Source organism: Labrus mixtus, chromosome 14 (genome assembly GCF_963584025.1).
Source record: "Labrus mixtus chromosome 14, fLabMix1.1, whole genome shotgun sequence".
In the NCBI taxonomy this organism is placed as follows: domain Eukaryota; kingdom Metazoa; phylum Chordata; class Actinopteri; order Labriformes; family Labridae; genus Labrus; species Labrus mixtus.
Window position 1 is genome coordinate 21,307,151 of NC_083625.1, and position 25,417 is coordinate 21,332,567.

Consider the following 25,417-nt stretch of genomic DNA (forward strand, 5'->3'; position numbering starts at 1 on the left):
TGCTTAGATATGGAAAAAAATGTGATGTTACAACAAGATTTTCACTGGGAATGATGTAAACAAGAACCTTGTGGAGAATGCGGGCATTGATACCACTACCTCTCGCATGCTAAGCAAGCGCTCTACCATTTGAGCTAATTCCCCTTCGAAGACTTCTTATCTGCACCGCAGAAACACAGGTTAGATGAGGCAAAATGTAAAGTTATGACAAGATTTTCACTGGGAATGATGTAAACTTAAGATGCAAAGGAGAACCTTGTGGAGAATGTGGGCATTGATCCCACTACCTCTCGCATGCTAAACAAGCGCTCTACCATTTGAGCTAATTCCCCTTTGAACATTGCTTACCAGCACCACAGAAACACAGGTTAGATAAAGCAAAATGTTAACTTATGACAAGATTTTCACTGGGGATGATGCAAACGTAAGATGCTGAGGATAGACTGCTAATCCATTGTGCTCTGCACGCGTGGGTTCGAATCCCATCCTCGTCGTCGTGTTGGAATGTTTCTTTGCTTAGATATGGAAAAAAATTTAAAGTTACAACAAGATTTTCACTGGGAATGATGTAAACATTGATCCCACTACCTCTCGCATGCTAAGCAAGCGCTCTACCATTTGAGCTAATTCCCCTTTGAACATTGCTTACCGGCACCACAGAAACACAGGTTAGATAAAGCAAAATGTTAACTTATGACAAGATTTTCACTGGGGATGATGCAAACGTAAGATGCTGAGGATAGACTGCTAATCCATTGTGCTCTGCATGCGTGGGATCGAATCCCATCCTCGTCGTCGTGTTGGAATGTTTCTTTGCTTAGATATGGAAAAAAATGTAAAGTTACAACAAGATTTTTACTGGGAATGATGTAAATGAGAACCTTGTGGAAAATATGGGCATTGATCCTACTACCTCCTGCATGCTAAGCAAGCGCTCTAACATTTGAGCTAATTCCCCTTTGAAGACTTCTTATCTGCACCGCAGAAACACAGGTTAGATGAGGCAAAATGTTAAGTTATGACAAGATTTTCAATGGGAATGATGTAAACTTAAGATGCTAAGGATAGACTGCTAATCCATTGTGCTCTGCACGCGTGGGTTCGAATCCCATCCTCGTTGTCGTGTTGGATATTTGTTTGACAACATCTTTAACCCTACTTATCAACATTTGGACTGGGGATGACCTTGGCTCAAGGTCTAAAGTAGAGTCTTGTGGAGAATGTGGGCATCGATCCAACTACATCTTGCATGGGTCTACCATTTGTGCTAATTCCCCTGTGAACATGGCTTCCTGGCACTGCATCAACGCAGGTTAGATTCCGCATGATCATCTTCTTATGATAACACTGTCTTTCGTCTTGTCCTGATATCAGTTTTGGGTGACGAGGTGGCCAAGTGGTTAAGGCGATGGACTGCTAATCCATTGTGCTCTGCACGTGTGGGTTCGAATCCCATCCTCGTCGTTGTGTTGGAATGTTTCTTTGCTTAGATATGGAAAAAAATGTGATGTTACAACAAGATTTTCACTGGGAATGATGTAAACATTGATCCCACTACCTCTCGCATGCTAAGCAAGCGCTCTACCATTTGAGCTAATTCCCCTTTGAACATTGCTTACCGGCACCACAGAAACACAGGTTAGATAAAGCAAAATGTTAACTTATGACAAGATTTTCACTGGGGATGATGCAAACGTAAGATGCTAAGGATAGACTGCTAATCCATTGTGCTCCGCACGCGTGGGTTCGAATCCCATCCTCGTTGTCGTGTTGGAATGTTTCTTTGCTTAGATATGGAAAAAAATGTAAAGTTACATCAAGATTTTCACTGGAAATGATGTAAATGAGAACCTTGTGGAGAATATGGGCATTGATCCCACTACCTCTCGCATGCTAAGCAAGCGCTCGACCATTTGAGCTAATTCCCCTTTGAACACTGCTTACCGGCACGGCAGAAACACAGGTTAGATAAAGCAAAATGTTAAGTTATGACAAGATTTTCACTGGGGATGATGCAAACGTAAGATGCTAAGGATAGACTGCTAATCCATTGTGCTCTGCATGCGTGGGTTCGAATCCCATCCTCGTCATCGTGTTGGATATTTGTTTGACAACATCTTTAACCCTACTTATCAACATTTGGACTGCGGATGACCTTGGCTCAAGGTCTAAAGTAGAGTCTTGTGGAGAATGTGGGCATCGATCCAACTACCTCTTGCATGGGTCTACCATTTGTGCTAATTCCCCTGTGAACATGGCTTCCTGGCACTGCATCAACGCAGGTTAGATTCCGCATGATCATCTTGTTATGATAACACTGTCTTTCGTCTTGTCCTGATATCAGTTTTGGGTGACGAGGTGGCCGAGTGGTTAAGGCAATGGACTGCTAATCCATTGTGCTCTGCACGCGTGGGTTCGAATCCCATCCTTGTCGTCATGTTGGAATGTTTCTTTGCTTAGATATGGAAAAAAATGTAAAGTTACAACAAAATTTTCACTGGGAATGATGTAAACGAGAACCTTGTGGAAAATATGGGCATTGATCCCACTACCTCTCGCATGCTAAGCAAGCGCTCTACCATTTGAGCTAATTCCCCTTTGAACACTGCTTACCGGCACCACAGAAACACAGGTTAGATAAAGCAAAATGTTAAGTTATGACAAGATTTTCACTGGGGATGATGCAAACGTAAGATGCTAAGGATAGACTGCTAATCCATTGTGCTCTGCACGCGTGGGTTCGAATCCCATCCTCGTCGTTGTGTTGGAATGTTTCTTTGCTTAGATATGGAAAAAAATGTGATGTTACAACAAGATTTTCACTGGGAATGATGTAAACAAGAACCTTGTGGAGAATGCGGGCATTGATACCACTACCTCTCGCATGCTAAGCAAGCGCTCTACCATTTGAGCTAATTCCCCTTCGAAGACTTCTTATCTGCACCGCAGAAACACAGGTTAGATGAGGCAAAATGTAAAGTTATGACAAGATTTTCACTGGGAATGATGTAAACTTAAGATGCAAAGGAGAACCTTGTGGAGAATGTGGGCATTGATCCCACTACCTCTCGCATGCTAAACAAGCGCTCTACCATTTGAGCTAATTCCCCTTTGAACATTGCTTACCAGCACCACAGAAACACAGGTTAGATAAAGCAAAATGTTAACTTATGACAAGATTTTCACTGGGGATGATGCAAACGTAAGATGCTGAGGATAGACTGCTAATCCATTGTGCTCTGCACGCGTGGGTTCGAATCCCATCCTCGTCGTCGTGTTGGAATGTTTCTTTGCTTAGATATGGAAAAAAATGTAAAGTTACAACAAGATTTTCACTGGGAATGATGTAAACATTGATCCCACTACCTCTCGCATGCTAAGCAAGCGCTCTACCATTTGAGCTAATTCCCCTTTGAACACTGCTTACCGGCACCACAGAAACACAGGTTAGATAAAGCAAAATGTTAAGTTATGACAAGATTTTCACTGGGGATGATGCAAACGTAAGATGCTAAGGATAGACTGCTAATCCATTGTGCTCTGCACGCGTGGGTTCGAATCCCATCCTCGTCGTTGTGTTGGAATGTTTCTTTGCTTAGATATGGAAAAAAATGTGATGTTACAACAAGATTTTCACTGGGAATGATGTAAACAAGAACCTTGTGGAGAATGCGGGCATTGATACCACTACCTCTCGCATGCTAAGCAAGCGCTCTACCATTTGAGCTAATTCCCCTTCGAAGACTTCTTATCTGCACCGCAGAAACACAGGTTAGATGAGGCAAAATGTAAAGTTATGACAAGATTTTCACTGGGAATGATGTAAACTTAAGATGCAAAGGAGAACCTTGTGGAGAATGTGGGCATTGATCCCACTACCTCTCGCATGCTAAACAAGCGCTCTACCATTTGAGCTAATTCCCCTTTGAACATTGCTTACCAGCACCACAGAAACACAGGTTAGATAAAGCAAAATGTTAACTTATGACAAGATTTTCACTGGGGATGATGCAAACGTAAGATGCTGAGGATAGACTGCTAATCCATTGTGCTCTGCACGCGTGGGTTCGAATCCCATCCTCGTCGTCGTGTTGGAATGTTTCTTTGCTTAGATATGGAAAAAAATGTAAAGTTACAACAAGATTTTCACTGGGAATGATGTAAACATTGATCCCACTACCTCTCGCATGCTAAGCAAGCGCTCGACCATTTGAGCTAATTCCCCTTTGAACATTGCTTACCGGCACCACAGAAACACAGGTTAGATAAAGCAAAATGTTAAGTTATGACAAGATTTTCACTGGGGATGATGCAAACGTAAGATGCTGAGGATAGACTGCTAATCCATTGTGCTCTGCATGCGTGGGATCGAATCCCATCCTCGTCGTCGTGTTGGAATGTTTCTTTGCTTAGATATGGAAAAAAATGTAAAGTTACAACAAGATTTTCACTGGGAATGATGTAAATGAGAACCTTGTGGAAAATATGGGCATTGATCCTACTACCTCCTGCATGCTAAGCAAGCGCTCTAACATTTGAGCTAATTCCCCTTTGAAGACTTCTTATCTGCACCGCAGAAACACAGGTTAGATGAGGCAAAATGTTAAGTTATGACAAGATTTTCACTGGGAATGATGTAAACTTAAGATGCTAAGGATAGACTGCTAATCCATTGTGCTCTGCACGCGTGGGTTCGAATCCCATCCTTGTTGTCGTGTTGGATATTTGTTTGACAACATCTTTAACCCTACTTATCAACATTTGGACTGGGGATGACCTTGGCTCAAGGTCTAAAGTAGAGTCTTGTGGAGAATGTGGGCATCGATCCAACTACATCTTGCATGGGTCTACCATTTGTGCTAATTCCCCTGTGAACATGGCTTCCTGGCACTGCATCAACGCAGGTTAGATTCCGCATGATCATCTTCTTATGATAACACTGTCTTTCGTCTTGTCCTGATATCAGTTTTGGGTGACGAGGTGGCCGAGTGGTTAAGGCGATGGACTGCTAATCCATTGTGCTCTGCACGCGTGGGTTCGAATCCCATCCTCGTCGTTGTGTTGGAATGTTTCTTTGCTTAGATATGGAAAAAAATGTGATGTTACAACAAGATTTTCACTGGGAATGATGTAAACATTGATCCCACTACCTCTCGCATGCTAAGCAAGCGCTCTACCATTTGAGCTAATTCCCCTTTGAACATTGCTTACCGGCACCACAGAAACACAGGTTAGATAAAGCAAAATGTTAACTTATGACAAGATTTTCACTGGGGATGATGCAAACGTAAGATGCTAAGGATAGACTGCTAATCCATTGTGCTCCGCACGCGTGGGTTCGAATCCCATCCTCGTTGTCGTGTTGGAATGTTTCTTTGCTTAGATATGGAAAAAAATGTAAAGTTACATCAAGATTTTCACTGGAAATGATGTAAATGAGAACCTTGTGGAGAATATGGGCATTGATCCCACTACCTCTCGCATGCTAAGCAAGCGCTCTACCATTTGAGCTAATTCCCCTTTGAACACTGCTTACCGGCACGGCAGAAACACAGGTTAGATAAAGCAAAATGTTAAGTTATGACAAGATTTTCACTGGGGATGATGCAAACGTAAGATGCTAAGGATAGACTGCTAATCCATTGTGCTCTGCATGCGTGGGTTCGAATCCCATCCTCGTCATTGTGTTGGATATTTGTTTGACAACATCTTTAACCCTACTTATCAACATTTGGACTGCGGATGACCTTGGCTCAAGGTCTAAAGTAGAGTCTTGTGGAGAATGTGGGCATCGATCCAACTACCTCTTGCATGGGTCTACCATCTGTGCTAATTCCCCTGTGAACATGGCTTCCTGGCACTGCATCAACGCAGGTTAGATTCCGCATGATCATCTTGTTATGATAACACTGTCTTTCGTCTTGTCCTGATATCAGTTTTGGGTGACGAGGTGGCCGAGTGGTTAAGGCGATGGACTGCTAATCCATTGTGCTCTGCACGCGTGGGTTCGAATCCCATCCTCGTCGTCATGTTGGAATGTTTCTTTGCTTAGATATGGAAAAAAATGTAAAGTTACAACAAAATTTTCACTGGGAATGATGTAAACGAGAACCTTGTGGAAAATATGGGCATTGATCCCACTACCTCTCGCATGCTAAGCAAGCGCTCTACCATTTGAGCTAATTCCCCTTTGAACACTGCTTACCGGCACCACAGAAACACAGGTTAGATAAAGCAAAATGTTAAGTTATGACAAGATTTTCACTGGGGATGATGCAAACGTAAGATGCTAAGGATAGACTGCTAATCCATTGTGCTCTGCACGCGTGGGTTCGAATCCCATCCTCGTCGTTGTGTTGGAATGTTTCTTTGCTTAGATATGGAAAAAAATGTGATGTTACAACAAGATTTTCACTGGGAATGATGTAAACAAGAACCTTGTGGAGAATGCGGGCATTGATACCACTACCTCTCGCATGCTAAGCAAGCGCTCTACCATTTGAGCTAATTCCCCTTCGAAGACTTCTTATCTGCACCGCAGAAACACAGGTTAGATGAGGCAAAATGTAAAGTTATGACAAGATTTTCACTGGGAATGATGTAAACTTAAGATGCAAAGGAGAACCTTGTGGAGAATGTGGGCATTGATCCCACTACCTCTCGCATGCTAAACAAGCGCTCTACCATTTGAGCTAATTCCCCTTTGAACATTGCTTACCAGCACCACAGAAACACAGGTTAGATAAAGCAAAATGTTAACTTATGACAAGATTTTCACTGGGGATGATGCAAACGTAAGATGCTGAGGATAGACTGCTAATCCATTGTGCTCTGCACGCGTGGGTTCGAATCCCATCCTCGTCGTCGTGTTGGAATGTTTCTTTGCTTAGATATGGAAAAAAATGTAAAGTTACAACAAGATTTTCACTGGGAATGATGTAAACATTGATCCCACTACCTCTCGCATGCTAAGCAAGCGCTCTACCATTTGAGCTAATTCCCCTTTGAACATTGCTTACCGGCACCACAGAAACACAGGTTAGATAAAGCAAAATGTTAACTTATGACAAGATTTTCACTGGGGATGATGCAAACGTAAGATGCTGAGGATAGACTGCTAATCCATTGTGTTCTGCATGCGTGGGATCGAATCCCATCCTCGTCGTCGTGTTGGAATGTTTCTTTGCTTAGATATGGAAAAAAATGTAAAGTTACAACAAGATTTTTACTGGGAATGATGTAAATGAGAACCTTGTGGAAAATATGGGCATTGATCCTACTACCTCCTGCATGCTAAGCAAGCGCTCTAACATTTGAGCTAATTCCCCTTTGAAGACTTCTTATCTGCACCGCAGAAACACAGGTTAGATGAGGCAAAATGTTAAGTTATGACAAGATTTTCACTGGGAATGATGTAAACTTAAGATGCTAAGGATAGACTGCTAATCCATTGTGCTCTGCACGCGTGGGTTCGAATCCCATCCTCGTTGTCGTGTTGGATATTTGTTTGACAACATCTTTAACCCTACTTATCAACATTTGGACTGGGGATGACCTTGGCTCAAGGTCTAAAGTAGAGTCTTGTGGAGAATGTGGGCATCGATCCAACTACATCTTGCATGGGTCTACCATTTGTGCTAATTCCCCTGTGAACATGGCTTCCTGGCACTGCATCAACGCAGGTTAGATTCCGCATGATCATCTTCTTATGATAACACTGTCTTTCGTCTTGTCCTGATATCAGTTTTGGGTGACGAGGTGGCCGAGTGGTTAAGGCGATGGACTGCTAATCCATTGTGCTCTGCACGCGTGGGTTCGAATCCCATCCTCGTCGTTGTGTTGGAATGTTTCTTTGCTTAGATATGGAAAAAAATGTGATGTTACAACAAGATTTTCACTGGGAATGATGTAAACATTGATCCCACTACCTCTCGCATGCTAAGCAAGCGCTCTACCATTTGAGCTAATTCCCCTTTGAACATTGCTTACCGGCACCACAGAAACACAGGTTAGATAAAGCAAAATGTTAACTTATGACAAGATTTTCACTGGGGATGATGCAAACGTAAGATGCTAAGGATAGACTGCTAATCCATTGTGCTCCGCACGCGTGGGTTCGAATCCCATCCTCGTTGTCGTGTTGGAATGTTTCTTTGCTTAGATATGGAAAAAAATGTAAAGTTACATCAAGATTTTCACTGGAAATGATGTAAATGAGAACCTTGTGGAGAATATGGGCATTGATCCCACTACCTCTCGCATGCTAAGCAAGCGCTCTACCATTTGAGCTAATTCCCCTTTGAACACTGCTTACCGGCACGGCAGAAACACAGGTTAGATAAAGCAAAATGTTAAGTTATGACAAGATTTTCACTGGGGATGATGCAAACGTAAGATGCTAAGGATAGACTGCTAATCCATTGTGCTCTGCATGCGTGGGTTCGAATCCCATCCTCGTCATCGTGTTGGATATTTGTTTGACAACATCTTTAACCCTACTTATCAACATTTGGACTGCGGATGACCTTGGCTCAAGGTCTAAAGTAGAGTCTTGTGGAGAATGTGGGCATCGATCCAACTACCTCTTGCATGGGTCTACCATTTGTGCTAATTCCCCTGTGAACATGGCTTCCTGGCACTGCATCAACGCAGGTTAGATTCCGCATGATCATCTTGTTATGATAACACTGTCTTTCGTCTTGTCCTGATATCAGTTTTGGGTGACGAGGTGGCCGAGTGGTTAAGGCGATGGACTGCTAATCCATTGTGCTCTGCACGCGTGGGTTCGAATCCCATCCTCGTCGTTGTGTTGGAATGTTTCTTTGCTTAGATATGGAAAAAAATGTGATGTTACAACAAGATTTTCACTGGGAATGATGTAAACATTGATCCCACTACCTCTCGCATGCTAAGCAAGCGCTCTACCATTTGAGCTAATTCCCCTTTGAACATTGCTTACCGGCACCACAGAAACACAGGTTAGATAAAGCAAAATGTTAACTTATGACAAGATTTTCACTGGGGATGATGCAAACGTAAGATGCTAAGGATAGACTGCTAATCCATTGTGCTCCGCACGCGTGGGTTCGAATCCCATCCTCGTTGTCGTGTTGGAATGTTTCTTTGCTTAGATATGGAAAAAAATGTAAAGTTACATCAAGATTTTCACTGGAAATGATGTAAATGAGAACCTTGTGGAGAATATGGGCATTGATCCCACTACCTCTCGCATGCTAAGCAAGCGCTCTACCATTTGAGCTAATTCCCCTTTGAACACTGCTTACCGGCACGGCAGAAACACAGGTTAGATAAAGCAAAATGTTAAGTTATGACAAGATTTTCACTGGGGATGATGCAAACGTAAGATGCTAAGGATAGACTGCTAATCCATTGTGCTCTGCATGCGTGGGTTCGAATCCCATCCTCGTCATCGTGTTGGATATTTGTTTGACAACATCTTTAACCCTACTTATCAACATTTGGACTGCGGATGACCTTGGCTCAAGGTCTAAAGTAGAGTCTTGTGGAGAATGTGGGCATCGATCCAACTACCTCTTGCATGGGTCTACCATTTGTGCTAATTCCCCTGTGAACATGGCTTCCTGGCACTGCATCAACGCAGGTTAGATTCCGCATGATCATCTTGTTATGATAACACTGTCTTTCGTCTTGTCCTGATATCAGTTTTGGGTGACGAGGTGGCCGAGTGGTTAAGGCGATGGACTGCTAATCCATTGTGCTCTGCACGCGTGGGTTTGAATCCCATCCTCATCGTCATGTTGGAATGTTTCTTTGCTTAGATATGGAAAAAAATGTAAAGTTACAACAAAATTTTCACTGGGAATGATGTAAACGAGAACCTTGTGGAAAATATGGGCATTGATCCCACTACCTCTCGCATGCTAAGCAAGCGCTCTACCATTTGAGCTAATTCCCCTTTGAACACTGCTTACCGGCACCACAGAAACACAGGTTAGATAAAGCAAAATGTTAAGTTATGACAAGATTTTCACTGGGGATGATGCAAACGTAAGATGCTAAGGATAGACTGCTAATCCATTGTGCTCTGCACGCGTGGGTTCGAATCCCATCCTCGTCGTTGTGTTGGAATGTTTCTTTGCTTAGATATGGAAAAAAATGTGATGTTACAACAAGATTTTCACTGGGAATGATGTAAACAAGAACCTTGTGGAGAATGCGGGCATTGATACCACTACCTCTCGCATGCTAAGCAAGCGCTCTACCATTTGAGCTAATTCCCCTTCGAAGACTTCTTATCTGCACCGCAGAAACACAGGTTAGATGAGGCAAAATGTAAAGTTATGACAAGATTTTCACTGGGAATGATGTAAACTTAAGATGCAAAGGAGAACCTTGTGGAGAATGTGGGCATTGATCCCACTACCTCTCGCATGCTAAACAAGCGCTCTACCATTTGAGCTAATTCCCCTTTGAATATTGCTTACCAGCACCACAGAAACACAGGTTAGATAAAGCAAAATGTTAACTTATGACAAGATTTTCACTGGGGATGATGCAAACGTAAGATGCTGAGGATAGACTGCTAATCCATTGTGCTCTGCACGCGTGGGTTCGAATCCCATCCTCGTCGTTGTGTTGGAATGTTTCTTTGCTTAGATATGGAAAAAAATGTAAAGTTACAACAAGATTTTCACTGGGAATGATGTAAACATTGATCCCACTACCTCTCGCATGCTAAGCAAGCGCTCTACCATTTGAGCTAATTCCCCTTTGAACATTGCTTACCGGCACCACAGAAACACAGGTTAGATAAAGCAAAATGTTAACTTATGACAAGATTTTCACTGGGGATGATGCAAACGTAAGATGCTAAGGATAGACTGCTAATCCATTGTGCTCCGCACGCGTGGGTTCGAATCCCATCCTCGTTGTCGTGTTGGAATGTTTCTTTGCTTAGATATGGAAAAAAATGTAAAGTTACATCAAGATTTTCACTGGAAATGATGTAAATGAGAACCTTGTGGAGAATATGGGCATTGATCCCACTACCTCTCGCATGCTAAGCAAGTGCTCTACCATTTGAGCTAATTCCCCTTTGAACACTGCTTACCGGCACGGCAGAAACACAGGTTAGATAAAGCAAAATGTTAAGTTATGACAAGATTTTCACTGGGGATGATGCAAACGTAAGATGCTAAGGATAGACTGCTAATCCATTGTGCTCTGCATGCGTGGGTTCGAATCCCATCCTCGTCATCGTGTTGGATATTTGTTTGACAACATCTTTAACCCTACTTATCAACATTTGGACTGCGGATGACCTTGGCTCAAGGTCTAAAGTAGAGTCTTGTGGAGAATGTGGGCATCGATCCAACTACCTCTTGCATGGGTCTACCATTTGTGCTAATTCCCCTGTGAACATGGCTTCCTGGCACTGCATCAACGCAGGTTAGATTCCGCATGATCATCTTGTTATGATAACACTGTCTTTCGTCTTGTCCTGATATCAGTTTTGGGTGACGAGGTGGCCGAGTGGTTAAGGCGATGGACTGCTAATCCATTGTGCTCTGCACGCGTGGGTTCGAATCCCATCCTCGTCGTCATGTTGGAATGTTTCTTTGCTTAGATATGGAAAAAAATGTAAAGTTACAACAAAATTTTCACTGGGAATGATGTAAACGAGAACCTTGTGGAAAATATGGGCATTGATCCCACTACCTCTCGCATGCTAAGCAAGCGCTCTACCATTTGAGCTAATTCCCCTTTGAACACTGCTTACCGGCACCACAGAAACACAGGTTAGATAAAGCAAAATGTTAAGTTATGACAAGATTTTCACTGGGGATGATGCAAACGTAAGATGCTGAGGATAGACTGCTAATCCATTGTGCTCTGCACGCGTGGGTTCGAATCCCATCCTCGTCGTTGTGTTGGAATGTTTCTTTGCTTAGATATGGAAAAAAATGTGATGTTACAACAAGATTTTCACTGGGAATGATGTAAACAAGAACCTTGTGGAGAATGCGGGCATTGATACCACTACCTCTCGCATGCTAAGCAAGCGCTCTACCATTTGAGCTAATTCCCCTTCGAAGACTTCTTATCTGCACCGCAGAAACACAGGTTAGATGAGGCAAAATGTAAAGTTATGACAAGATTTTCACTGGGAATGATGTAAACTTAAGATGCAAAGGAGAACCTTGTGGAGAATGTGGGCATTGATCCCACTACCTCTCGCATGCTAAACAAGCGCTCTACCATTTGAGCTAATTCCCCTTTGAACATTGCTTACCAGCACCACAGAAACACAGGTTAGATAAAGCAAAATGTTAACTTATGACAAGATTTTCACTGGGGATGATGCAAACGTAAGATGCTGAGGATAGACTGCTAATCCATTGTGCTCTGCACGCGTGGGTTCGAATCCCATCCTCGTCGTCGTGTTGGAATGTTTCTTTGCTTAGATATGGAAAAAAATGTAAAGTTACAACAAGATTTTCACTGGGAATGATGTAAACATTGATCCCACTACCTCTCGCATGCTAAGCAAGCGCTCTACCATTTGAGCTAATTCCCCTTTGAACATTGCTTACCGGCACCACAGAAACACAGGTTAGATAAAGCAAAATGTTAACTTATGACAAGATTTTCACTGGGGATGATGCAAACGTAAGATGCTGAGGATAGACTGCTAATCCATTGTGCTCTGCATGCGTGGGATCGAATCCCATCCTCGTCGTCGTGTTGGAATGTTTCTTTGCTTAGATATGGAAAAAAATGTAAAGTTACAACAAGATTTTTACTGGGAATGATGTAAATGAGAACCTTGTGGAAAATATGGGCATTGATCCTACTACCTCCTGCATGCTAAGCAAGCGCTCTAACATTTGAGCTAATTCCCCTTTGAAGACTTCTTATCTGCACCGCAGAAACACAGGTTAGATGAGGCAAAATGTTAAGTTATGACAAGATTTTCACTGGGAATGATGTAAACTTAAGATGCTAAGGATAGACTGCTAATCCATTGTGCTCTGCACGCGTGGGTTCGAATCCCATCCTCGTTGTCGTGTTGGATATTTGTTTGACAACATCTTTAACCCTACTTATCAACATTTGGACTGGGGATGACCTTGGCTCAAGGTCTAAAGTAGAGTCTTGTGGAGAATGTGGGCATCGATCCAACTACATCTTGCATGGGTCTACCATTTGTGCTAATTCCCCTGTGAACATGGCTTCCTGGCACTGCATCAACGCAGGTTAGATTCCGCATGATCATCTTCTTATGATAACACTGTCTTTCGTCTTGTCCTGATATCAGTTTTGGGTGACGAGGTGGCCGAGTGGTTAAGGCGATGGACTGCTAATCCATTGTGCTCTGCACGCGTGGGTTCGAATCCCATCCTCGTCGTTGTGTTGGAATGTTTCTTTGCTTAGATATGGAAAAAAATGTGATGTTACAACAAGATTTTCACTGGGAATGATGTAAACATTGATCCCACTACCTCTCGCATGCTAAGCAAGCGCTCTACCATTTGAGCTAATTCCCCTTTGAACATTGCTTACCGGCACCACAGAAACACAGGTTAGATAAAGCAAAATGTTAACTTATGACAAGATTTTCACTGGGGATGATGCAAACGTAAGATGCTAAGGATAGACTGCTAATCCATTGTGCTCCGCACGCGTGGGTTCGAATCCCATCCTCGTTGTCGTGTTGGAATGTTTCTTTGCTTAGATATGGAAAAAAATGTAAAGTTACATCAAGATTTTCACTGGAAATGATGTAAATGAGAACCTTGTGGAGAATATGGGCATTGATCCCACTACCTCTCGCATGCTAAGCAAGCACTCTACCATTTGAGCTAATTCCCCTTTGAACACTGCTTACCGGCACGGCAGAAACACAGGTTAGATAAAGCAAAATGTTAAGTTATGACAAGATTTTCACTGGGGATGATGCAAACGTAAGATGCTAAGGATAGACTGCTAATCCATTGTGCTCTGCATGCGTGGGTTTGAATCCCATCCTCGTCATCGTGTTGGATATTTGTTTGACAACATCTTTAACCCTACTTATCAACATTTGGACTGCGGATGACCTTGGCTCAAGGTCTAAAGTAGAGTCTTGTGGAGAATGTGGGCATCGATCCAACTACCTCTTGCATGGGTCTACCATTTGTGCTAATTCCCCTGTGAACATGGCTTCCTGGCACTGCATCAACGCAGGTTAGATTCCGCATGATCATCTTGTTATGATAACACTGTCTTTCGTCTTGTCCTGATATCAGTTTTGGGTGACGAGGTGGCCGAGTGGTTAAGGCGATGGACTGCTAATCCATTGTGCTCTGCACGCGTGGGTTCGAATCCCATCCTCGTCGTCATGTTGGAATGTTTCTTTGCTTAGATATGGAAAAAAATGTAAAGTTACAACAAAATTTTCACTGGGAATGATGTAAACGAGAACCTTGTGGAAAATATGGGCATTGATCCCACTACCTCTCGCATGCTAAGCAAGCGCTCTACCATTTGAGCTAATTCCCCTTTGAACACTGCTTACCGGCACCACAGAAACACAGGTTAGATAAAGCAAAATGTTAAGTTATGACAAGATTTTCACTGGGGATGATGCAAACGTAAGATGCTAAGGATAGACTGCTAATCCATTGTGCTCTGCACGCGTGGGTTCGAATCCCATCCTCGTCGTTGTGTTGGAATGTTTCTTTGCTTAGATATGGAAAAAAATGTGATGTTACAACAAGATTTTCACTGGGAATGATGTAAACAAGAACCTTGTGGAGAATGCGGGCATTGATACCACTACCTCTCGCATGCTAAGCAAGCGCTCTACCATTTGAGCTAATTCCCCTTCGAAGACTTCTTATCTGCACCGCAGAAACACAGGTAAAGTTATGACAAGATTTTCACTGGGAATGATGTAAACTTAAGATGCAAAGGAGAACCTTGTGGAGAATGTGGGCATTGATCCCACTACCTCTCGCATGCTAAACAAGCGCTCTACCATTTGAGCTAATTCCCCTTTGAACATTGCTTACCAGCACCACAGAAACACAGGTTAGATAAAGCAAAATGTTAACTTATGACAAGATTTTCACTGGGGATGATGCAAACGTAAGATGCTGAGGATAGACTGCTAATCCATTGTGCTCTGCACGCGTGGGTTCGAATCCCATCCTCGTCGTCGTGTTGGAATGTTTCTTTGCTTAGATATGGAAAAAAATGTAAAGTTACAACAAGATTTTCACTGGGAATGATGTAAACATTGATCCCACTACCTCTCGCATGCTAAGCAAGCGCTCTACCATTTGAGCTAATTCCCCTTTGAACATTGCTTACCGGCACCACAGAAACACAGGTTAGATAAAGCAAAATGTTAACTTATGACAAGATTTTCACTGGGGATGATGCAAACGTAAGATGCTGAGGATAGACTGCTAATCCATTGTGCTCTGCATGCGTGGGATCGAATCCCATCCTCGTCATCGTGTTGGAATGTTTCTTTGCTTAGATATGGAAAAAAATGTAAAGTTACAACAAGATTTTTACTGGGAATGATGTAAATGAGAACCTTGTGGAAAATATGGGCATTGATCCTACTACCTCCTGCATGCTAAGCAAGCGCTCTAACATTTGAGCTAATTCCCCTTTGAAGACTTCTTATCTGCACCGCAGAAACACAGGTTAGATGAGGCAAAATGTTAAGTTATGACAAGATTTTCACTGGGAATGATGTAAACTTAAGATGCTAAGGATAGACTGCTAATCCATTGTGCTCTGCACGCGTGGGTTCGAATCCCATCCTCGTTGTCGTGTTGGATATTTGTTTGACAACATCTTTAACCCTACTTATCAACATTTGGACTGGGGATGACCTTGGCTCAAGGTCTAAAGTAGAGTCTTGTGGAGAATGTGGGCATCGATCCAACTACATCTTGCATGGGTCTACCATTTGTGCTAATTCCCCTGTGAACATGGCTTCCTGGCACTGCATCAACGCAGGTTAGATTCCGCATGATCATCTTCTTATGATAACACTGTCTTTCGTCTTGTCCTGATATCAGTTTTGGGTGACGAGGTGGCCGAGTGGTTAAGGCGATGGACTGCTAATCCATTGTGCTCTGCACGCGTGGGTTCGAATCCCATCCTCGTCGTTGTGTTGGAATGTTTCTTTGCTTAGATATGGAAAAAAATGTGATGTTACAACAAGATTTTCACTGGGAATGATGTAAACATTGATCCCACTACCTCTCGCATGCTAAGCAAGCGCTCTACCATTTGAGCTAATTCCCCTTTGAACATTGCTTACCGGCACCACAGAAACACAGGTTAGATAAAGCAAAATGTTAACTTATGACAAGATTTTCACTGGGGATGATGCAAACGTAAGATGCTAAGGATAGACTGCTAATCCATTGTGCTCCGCACGCGTGGGTTCGAATCCCATCCTCGTTGTCGTGTTGGAATGTTTCTTTGCTTAGATATGGAAAAAAATGTAAAGTTACATCAAGATTTTCACTGGAAATGATGTAAATGAGAACCTTGTGGAGAATATGGGCATTGATCCCACTACCTCTCGCATGCTAAGCAAGCGCTCTACCATTTGAGCTAATTCCCCTTTGAACACTGCTTACCGGCACGGCAGAAACACAGGTTAGATAAAGCAAAATGTTAAGTTATGACAAGATTTTCACTGGGGATGATGCAAACGTAAGATGCTAAGGATAGACTGCTAATCCATTGTGCTCTGCATGCGTGGGTTCGAATCCCATCCTCGTCATCGTGCTGGATATTTGTTTGACAACATCTTTAACCCTACTTATCAATATTTGGACTGCGGATGACCTTGGCTCAAGGTCTAAAGTAGAGTCTTGTGGAGAATGTGGGCATCGATCCAACTACCTCTTGCATGGGTCTACCATTTGTGCTAATTCCCCTGTGAACATGGCTTCCTGGCACTGCATCAACGCAGGTTAGATTCCGCATGATCATCTTGTTATGATAACACTGTCTTTCGTCTTGTCCTGATATCAGTTTTGGGTGACGAGGTGGCCGAGTGGTTAAGGCGATGGACTGCTAATCCATTGTGCTCTGCACGCGTGGGTTCGAATCCCATCCTCGTCGTCATGTTGGAATGTTTCTTTGCTTAGATATGGAAAAAAATGTAAAGTTACAACAAAATTTTCACTGGGAATGATGTAAACGAGAACCTTGTGGAAAATATGGGCATTGATCCCACTACCTCTCGCATGCTAAGCAAGCGCTCTACCATTTGAGCTAATTCCCCTTTGAACACTGCTTACCGGCACCACAGAAACACAGGTTAGATAAAGCAAAATGTTAAGTTATGACAAGATTTTCACTGGGGATGATGCAAACGTAAGATGCTAAGGATAGACTGCTAATCCATTGTGCTCTGCACGCGTGGGTTCGAATCCCATCCTCGTCGTTGTGTTGGAATGTTTCTTTGCTTAGATATGGAAAAAAATGTGATGTTACAACAAGATTTTCACTGGGAATGATGTAAACAAGAACCTTGTGGAGAATGCGGGCATTGATACCACTACCTCTCGCATGCTAAGCAAGCGCTCTACCATTTGAGCTAATTCCCCTTCGAAGACTTCTTATCTGCACCGCAGAAACACAGGTAAAGTTATGACAAGATTTTCACTGGGAATGATGTAAACTTAAGATGCAAAGGAGAACCTTGTGGAGAATGTGGGCATTGATCCCACTACCTCTCGCATGCTAAACAAGCGCTCTACCATTTGAGCTAATTCCCCTTTGAACATTGCTTACCAGCACCACAGAAACACAGGTTAGATAAAGCAAAATGTTAACTTATGACAAGATTTTCACTGGGGATGATGCAAACGTAAGATGCTGAGGATAGACTGCTAATCCATTGTGCTCTGCACGCGTGGGTTCGAATCCCATCCTCGTCGTCGTGTTGGAATGTTTCTTTGCTTAGATATGGAAAAAAATGTAAAGTTACAACAAGATTTTCACTGGGAATGATGTAAACATTGATCCCACTACCTCTCGCATGCTAAGCAAGCGCTCTACCATTTGAGCTAATTCCCCTTTGAACATTGCTTACCGGCACCACAGAAACACAGGTTAGATAAAGCAAAATGTTAACTTATGACAAGATTTTCACTGGGGATGATGCAAACGTAAGATGCTGAGGATAGACTGCTAATCCATTGTGCTCTGCATGCGTGGGATCGAATCCCATCCTCGTCATCGTGTTGGAATGTTTCTTTGCTTAGATATGGAAAAAAATGTAAAGTTACAACAAGATTTTTACTGGGAATGATGTAAATGAGAACCTTGTGGAAAATATGGGCATTGATCCTACTACCTCCTGCATGCTAAGCAAGCGCTCTAACATTTGAGCTAATTCCCCTTTGAAGACTTCTTATCTGCACCGCAGAAACACAGGTTAGATGAGGCAAAATGTTAAGTTATGACAAGATTTTCACTGGGAATGATGTAAACTTAAGATGCTAAGGATAGACTGCTAATCCATTGTGCTCTGCACGCGTGGGTTCGAATCCCATCCTCGTTGTCGTGTTGGATATTTGTTTGACAACATCTTTAACCCTACTTATCAACATTTGGACTGGGGATGACCTTGGCTCAAGGTCTAAAGTAGAGTCTTGTGGAGAATGTGGGCATCGATCCAACTACATCTTGCATGGGTCTACCATTTGTGCTAATTCCCCTGTGAACATGGCTTCCTGGCACTGCATCAACGCAGGTTAGATTCCGCATGATCATCTTCTTATGATAACACTGTCTTTCGTCTTGTCCTGATATCAGTTTTGGGTGACGAGGTGGCCGAGTGGTTAAGGCGATGGACTGCTAATCCATTGTGCTCTGCACGCGTGGGTTCGAATCCCATCCTCGTCGTTGTGTTGGAATGTTTCTTTGCTTAGATATGGAAAAAAATGTGATGTTACAACAAGATTTTCACTGGGAATGATGTAAACATTGATCCCACTACCTCTCGCATGCTAAGCAAGCGCTCTACCATTTGAGCTAATTCCCCTTTGAACATTGCTTACCGGCACCACAGAAACACAGGTTAGATAAAGCAAAATGTTAACTTATGACAAGATTTTCACTGGGGATGATGCAAACGTAAGATGCTAAGGATAGACTGCTAATCCATTGTGCTCCGCACGCGTGGGTTCGAATCCCATCCTCGTTGTCGTGTTGGAATGTTTCTTTGCTTAGATATGGAAAAAAATGTAAAGTTACATCAAGATTTTCACTGGAAATGATGTAAATGAGAACCTTGTGGAGAATATGGGCATTGATCCCACTACCTCTCGCATGCTAAGCAAGCGCTCTACCATTTGAGCTAATTCCCCTTTGAACACTGCTTACCGGCACGGCAGAAACACAGGTTAGATAAAGCAAAATGTTAAGTTATGACAAGATTTTCACTGGGGATGATGCAAACGTAAGATGCTAAGGATAGACTGCTAATCCATTGTGCTCTGCATGCGTGGGTTCGAATCCCATCCTCGTCATCGTGCTGGATATTTGTTTGACAACATCTTTAACCCTACTTATCAATATTTGGACTGCGGATGACCTTGGCTCAAGGTCTAAAGTAGAGTCTTGTGGAGAATGTGGGCATCGATCCAACTACCTCTTGCATGGGTCTACCATTTGTGCTAATTCCCCTGTGAACATGGCTTCCTGGCACTGCATCAACGCAGGTTAGATTCCGCATGATCATCTTGTTATGATAACACTGTCTTTCGTCTTGTCCTGATATCAGTTTTGGGTGACGAGGTGGCCGAGTGGTTAAGGCGATGGACTGCTAATCCATTGTGCTCTGCACGCGTGGGTTCGAATCCCATCCTCGTCGTCATGTTGGAATGTTTCTTTGCTTAGATATGGAAAAAAATGTAAAGTTACAACAAAATTTTCACTGGGAATGATGTAAACGAGAACCTTGTGGAAAATATGGGCATTGATCCCACTACCTCTCGCATGCTAAGCAAGCGCTCTACCATTTGAGCTAATTCCCCTTTGAACACTGCTTACCGGCACCACAGAAACACAGGTTAGATAAAGCAAAATGTTAAGTTATGACAAGATTTTCACTGGGGATGATGCAAACGTAAGATGCTAAGGATAGACTGCTAATCCATTGTGCTCTACACGCGTGGGTTCGAATCCCATCCTCGTCGTTGTGTTGGAATGTTTCTTTGCTTAGATATGGAAAAAAATGTGATGTTACAACAAGATTTTCACTGGGAATGATGTAAACAAGAACCTTGTGGAGAATGCGGGCATTGATACCACTACCTCTCGCATGCTAAGCAAGCGCTCTACCATTTGAGCTAATTCCCCTTTTGAAGGCTTCTTATCTGCACCGCAGAAATACAGGTTAGATGAGGCAAAATGTTAAGTTATGACAAGATTTTCACTGGGAATGATGTAAACTTAAGATGCAAAGGAGAACCTTGTGGAGAATGTGGGCATTGATCCCACTACCTCTCGCATGCTAAGCAAGCGCTCTACCATTTGAGCTAATTCCCCTTTGAACATTGCGTACCGGCACCACAGAAACACAGGTTAGATAAAGCAAAATGTTAACTTATGACAAGATTTTCACTGGGGATGATGCAAACGTAAGATGCTAAGGATAGACTGCTAATCCATTGTGCTCTGCATGCGTGGGTTCGAATCCCATCCTCGTCGTCGTGTTGGAATATTTGTTTGCTTGGATATGGAAAAAAATGTAAAGTTACAACAAGATTTTCACTGGGAATGATGTAAATGAGAACCTTGTGGAGAATGTGGGCATTGATCCCACTACCTCTCGCATTTTAAGCAAGCACTCTAACATTTGAGCTAATTCCCCTTTGAACACTGCTTACTGGCACCACAGAAACACAGGTTAGATAAAGCAAAATGTTAACTTATGACAAGATTTTCACTGGGGATGATGCAAACGTAAGATGCTAAGGATAGACTGCTAATCCATTGTGCTCTGCATGCGTGGGTTCGAATCCCATCCTCGTCGTCGTGTTGGATATTTGTTTGACAACATCTTTAATCCTTCTTATCAACATTTGGACTAGGGATGACCTTGGCTCAAGGTCTAAAGTAGAGTCTTGTGGAGAATGTGGGCATCGATCCAACTACCTCTTGCATGGGTCTACCATTTGTGCTAATTCCCCTGTGAACATGGTTTCCTGGCACTGCATCAACGCAGGTTAGATTCCGCATGATCATCTTCTTATGATAACACCTTGTCCTGACATCAGTTTTGGGTGACGAGGTGGCCGAGTGGTTAAGGCGATGGACTGCTAATCCATTGTGCTCTGCACGCGTGGGTTCGAATCCCATCCTCGTCGTCATGTTGGAATGTTTCTTTGCTTAGATACGGAAAAAAATGTAAAGTTACAGCAAGATTTTCACTGGGAACCCCTCTATACAGAGCACAGGGAAGCAGCAGACAGACCCCACGTTACAGAGCACCTCAAGCATTCAGAATCAAGGGCAGATAAAGTGCGCACTTTGTAGTGAGTTCATTAGTTTCAAACAATTTTCTTAACATTTGTCTTACTTTCATGCAGGAAGTTTGTGAACAGTATGGAAAAAAGGTTAATGGTGCAGTAGGGCTGATCCAACATATTTAAGAAGGCCATGATGCACCACAACATTTTGCCTCCACCACAACAACAAACTTCTCTTCCGTCACAAAAACATCCTCAAGCACAACAACAGCCTTCTCAAGTGCCAGAAAAACATCCTCGACCACCGCGACGGCCTTCTCCACCTCCACCCTGGCAACCTCTACCTCCTCCTCTTGCCACATCTCAAAATGGTGTCTACCTGAGGCCACTGGAGGTAAATTGGGTGAGTTTTCTCTCAAAACAATTCATGCAGGTCATCAAGTCAGCTGACCGAGAATGGGTTGCTCAGTGTCTCTACGATCCCACAGGACAGCTGAGGCAACAGTTTTCCCAAAACTGGTTCCATCCACCCAATCCACCAAAGCTAACAACTGCACCACCCCATCCCATGGATTACTTTAGGCAGTGGATGATTATTTGGGCACCCCACATACGTGGGGTATGTGGGGTATTTCACTGAAGTGTCATCAGTGCAACACCAAGATGCACCACTCTGGGATCTATTGAAAGGTATGGGAAGTCATTGAGCTTGATTGTAGATATTTTTAGGTTGGTGGTGATTATCCACGATGCAGCAAGTGCATGATCCCAGTCTGTCCTTGCAGTAATGAAGTATTGAGTCAGTTGGATCCTGCTCATCGAAACAAGTTCCCTGCTGTCCTCACCACACAGCTGGCTCTTGACAGGAAGTGTGTGACCATGCTCAAACCACGAACTGCAGGGAACAGCTCCAGTTACCTGCAGCAAGCACTGGTTCACAGTGAGGAATGGGCAAGACGCGCCATCGAATACCTGACTGACTGTGAGCTTCACAAAAAGAGGAGTGCCTTGACCCAATGCGAGGAAGCAGTCTATCGACAGCCACCACCTTTTTGTCCTCTACCTCTTGCTCAGTGGTTTGAAACGGTCCATGCCAATGAGATCCTGGGTCATCTGGGTGAGATGAAGGGTGTCATTACATCAACATATGGCAGGATTTTAAAGCTGGACTCCACAAAAAAGGTACAAGCTAATTTTGTCCCCCAAAAAATCTATAATTTTCACATTTACAGATCGTCATTGATCAAACTTGACTATTGTTATCTTCCTTTTTGTTTGTTTTATTTATTTCAAATAGATTACAAAGAAACTGGCTGGTGGCATTGCAGACACAGCTACGTGGATGACAAACATCAGTAATGAATGTGGCCAGGTGCTGAACTGTGTGCTAACCACTGGTGAGGGAGCTGGCCTCGAAGACTTGTGCCAGAGCATCGTCACGCGTTACCACGATGCTGGAGAGCCAGAACCAGACGTCATTTATGTTGACCAAGATTGCTGAAACAGGTTTGTGACTTTCATAATGTTTGTGTAGTAAAGTATGAAGGTAGATATGTTGCAAAATGTGAGAGCTTGTAGAATGTGATGAGAGCTTGTAGAATGTGATGTGAGAGCTTGTAGAATGTGATGAGAGCTTGTAGAATGAGATGTGAGAACTTGTGGAATGTGATGTGAGCTTGTAGAATGTGATGTGAGAACTTGTGGAATGTGATGTGAGCTTGTAGAATGTGATGAGAGCTTGTAGAATGTGATGTGAGAACTTGTAGAATGTGATGTGAGAACTTGTAGAATGTGATGAGAGCTTGTAGAATGAGATGTGAGAACTTGTGGAATGTGATGTGAGCTTGAAGAATGTGATGTGAGAACTTGTGGAATGTGATGTGAGCTTGTAGAATGTGATGAGAGCTTGTAGAATGTGATGTGAGAACTTGTAGAATGTGATGTGAGAACTTGTAGAATGTGATGTGAGAGCTTGTAGAATGTGATGTGAGCTTGTAGAATGTGATGTGAGAACTTGTAGAATGTGATGTGAGAACTTGTAGAATGTGATGAGAGCTTGTAGAATGTGATGAGAGCTTGTAGAATGTGATGTGAGAGCTTGTAGAATGTGATGTGAGAGCTTGTAGAATGTGATGTGAGAGCTTGTAGAGTGTGATGTGAGAGCTTGTAGAATGTGATGTGAGAGCTTGTAGACTGTGAACTTGTATGTAAAAACTTTTATAAAAAAATCCACTACTTTTCTGCGCTGCTTGAGTTTTGCAACACATTTTGCGAGATGTCTGTAGCAAAACAAATTTGTACTTGTAGAAATGCCCCCTCCCCCCTCCCTCCTCCCCTCGCTGTGTGTCTGCGTGTGGGGGGAATTGGTCAATCAGAAGTAAATTTCCCCATTCGAATCCTCCATTGATTTTTCACAAAATTCTTATATCAAGAGATTGGTGACTGAAACAAAGACAACCAGCCACCCCAATACTCGTGACTATAGTACATTTAATTCGGAAAAACTGAGAAAAAGGCAAAGATACACGACTGTGTACATAATTTTTGTCCTGAGTCAAGGGACTACCTATCCCACAATCCCTTGCGAATTATATCGTTTCTTCTTAAAAGTAACTTTAGTCGTTATAGTTTTTATACTGTTAATGCAAGTGTTGTACTATCTTGTAGTTTGTGATTGTGGTGAATATATAAACTGCATTCACTGGAAATGTACTTCTGATTGGCCAATTCCCCCCACATGCAGACACACAGTGAGGGGAGGAGGGAGGGGGAGGGGGCATTTCTATAAGTACAAATTTGTTTTGCTACAGACGTCTCACAAAATGTGTTGCAAAACTCAAGCAGTGCAGATTCACGCGAGAAAAGTAGTGGATTTTTAAGTAAACATTTTCACATACAAGTTCACTTTTTTTTTCTTCAAGTTCTCACATCACATTCTACAAGCTCTCACATCACATTCTACAAGCTCTCACATTTTGCAACATATCTACCTTCATAGTAATGTATCACTTGTAACACACACACACACACACACACACACACACACACACACACACACACAAAGGTAAAAACTTACACAAACATGCCTAACTTAATCACACTTAAATTATGCTAAAGTTTAAATGGTCTGAGTGAGGTTCTTTATTCAGGGTAATGGCTCACTCATCATATTTAGAGACTTCGGTTCGCTGTAAATCATTGTAATAACGCATTTTTAACAATATGCATACACTCATGTCTTGCACATTTGGACAGGTGCACCCCAAGTTCTTGTCTGGTTTCGACCGCGGGAGACAAAAGTGAGACTTGATACTTTCCACTTCATGGAGGCGATTTACCACTGGTCTTACAACAGAACATCATCCCCTCTATGGCACTTTCTGCTCAAAGATGTCAAGTTGTATCTTTGAATGGGACCAGGATGACTTCTGTCGTCTCAAGGAGGCCAAGAGGTCAGAACTGACCAAAAAACATGCTGGTCATGCTCCTACAGCGGCGCAAGTTCTGGCCAACAACAGCTCTACTGAACTGGCTAAGCATTGCCGAAGAAGAACTCGTGGGGTTGAGGAAACTCGGAGTTTGATTCAGGGATTGCTGACATCCATGTGGGAATTGACTGACAGGTTTACGCCTGATCAACACTGAGAGCATGACACGTGTGTGGGAGGTGCAACAAAAACACCTTAAATGCATTCAGGATCCACCAGGGGTTGAACTGTACACCAAACACGGCTCAGGTTTACAAAAAGGTGACAAGGTCCTCGATGTATTTAAGTGTGGCAGAGGGTCATCTTCTCTTGAAAGCTTTCATCGCCACTAGTGCACCTTTATCCTAGGTATGTATAAATAACAAAAATTTGGTATGGTTTATATCCTTTACTGCTCTGCTATTAAATTACATTCATAAGAACATCATTTTCTACTATACCTTGAGT

The 25,417-nt window shown here is 42.8% G+C and overlaps 15 non-coding genes across 15 annotated transcripts; all 15 read left to right on the top strand.

Annotated features, from left to right (window-relative positions):
- The first annotated feature begins 1,382 nt into the window (after nt 1–1,382).
- On the top strand, nt 1,383–1,464 carry trnas-gcu (transfer RNA serine (anticodon GCU)). The gene has a single exon. It is a non-coding gene; the product is annotated as a tRNA-Ser (tRNA).
- An 888-nt stretch (nt 1,465–2,352) lies between these two features.
- Nucleotides 2,353–2,434, top strand: trnas-gcu (transfer RNA serine (anticodon GCU)). The gene has a single exon. It is a non-coding gene; the product is annotated as a tRNA-Ser (tRNA).
- A 2,540-nt stretch (nt 2,435–4,974) lies between these two features.
- trnas-gcu (transfer RNA serine (anticodon GCU)) lies at nt 4,975–5,056 on the top strand. The gene has a single exon. It is a non-coding gene; the product is annotated as a tRNA-Ser (tRNA).
- Nucleotides 5,057–5,944: 888 nt separating this feature from the next.
- On the top strand, nt 5,945–6,026 carry trnas-gcu (transfer RNA serine (anticodon GCU)). Its single transcript has one exon. It is a non-coding gene; the product is annotated as a tRNA-Ser (tRNA).
- Nucleotides 6,027–7,752: 1,726 nt separating this feature from the next.
- trnas-gcu (transfer RNA serine (anticodon GCU)) lies at nt 7,753–7,834 on the top strand. The gene has a single exon. It is a non-coding gene; the product is annotated as a tRNA-Ser (tRNA).
- Nucleotides 7,835–8,722: 888 nt separating this feature from the next.
- trnas-gcu (transfer RNA serine (anticodon GCU)) lies at nt 8,723–8,804 on the top strand. The gene has a single exon. It is a non-coding gene; the product is annotated as a tRNA-Ser (tRNA).
- An 888-nt stretch (nt 8,805–9,692) lies between these two features.
- Nucleotides 9,693–9,774, top strand: trnas-gcu (transfer RNA serine (anticodon GCU)). The gene has a single exon. It is a non-coding gene; the product is annotated as a tRNA-Ser (tRNA).
- A 1,726-nt stretch (nt 9,775–11,500) lies between these two features.
- On the top strand, nt 11,501–11,582 carry trnas-gcu (transfer RNA serine (anticodon GCU)). Its single transcript has one exon. It is a non-coding gene; the product is annotated as a tRNA-Ser (tRNA).
- A 1,726-nt stretch (nt 11,583–13,308) lies between these two features.
- On the top strand, nt 13,309–13,390 carry trnas-gcu (transfer RNA serine (anticodon GCU)). The gene has a single exon. It is a non-coding gene; the product is annotated as a tRNA-Ser (tRNA).
- An 888-nt stretch (nt 13,391–14,278) lies between these two features.
- On the top strand, nt 14,279–14,360 carry trnas-gcu (transfer RNA serine (anticodon GCU)). Its single transcript has one exon. It is a non-coding gene; the product is annotated as a tRNA-Ser (tRNA).
- A 1,709-nt stretch (nt 14,361–16,069) lies between these two features.
- trnas-gcu (transfer RNA serine (anticodon GCU)) lies at nt 16,070–16,151 on the top strand. Its single transcript has one exon. It is a non-coding gene; the product is annotated as a tRNA-Ser (tRNA).
- Nucleotides 16,152–17,039: 888 nt separating this feature from the next.
- trnas-gcu (transfer RNA serine (anticodon GCU)) lies at nt 17,040–17,121 on the top strand. The gene has a single exon. It is a non-coding gene; the product is annotated as a tRNA-Ser (tRNA).
- Nucleotides 17,122–18,830: 1,709 nt separating this feature from the next.
- trnas-gcu (transfer RNA serine (anticodon GCU)) lies at nt 18,831–18,912 on the top strand. The gene has a single exon. It is a non-coding gene; the product is annotated as a tRNA-Ser (tRNA).
- An 888-nt stretch (nt 18,913–19,800) lies between these two features.
- On the top strand, nt 19,801–19,882 carry trnas-gcu (transfer RNA serine (anticodon GCU)). Its single transcript has one exon. It is a non-coding gene; the product is annotated as a tRNA-Ser (tRNA).
- A 1,416-nt stretch (nt 19,883–21,298) lies between these two features.
- On the top strand, nt 21,299–21,380 carry trnas-gcu (transfer RNA serine (anticodon GCU)). The gene has a single exon. It is a non-coding gene; the product is annotated as a tRNA-Ser (tRNA).
- Nucleotides 21,381–25,417: the final 4,037 nt, after the last annotated feature.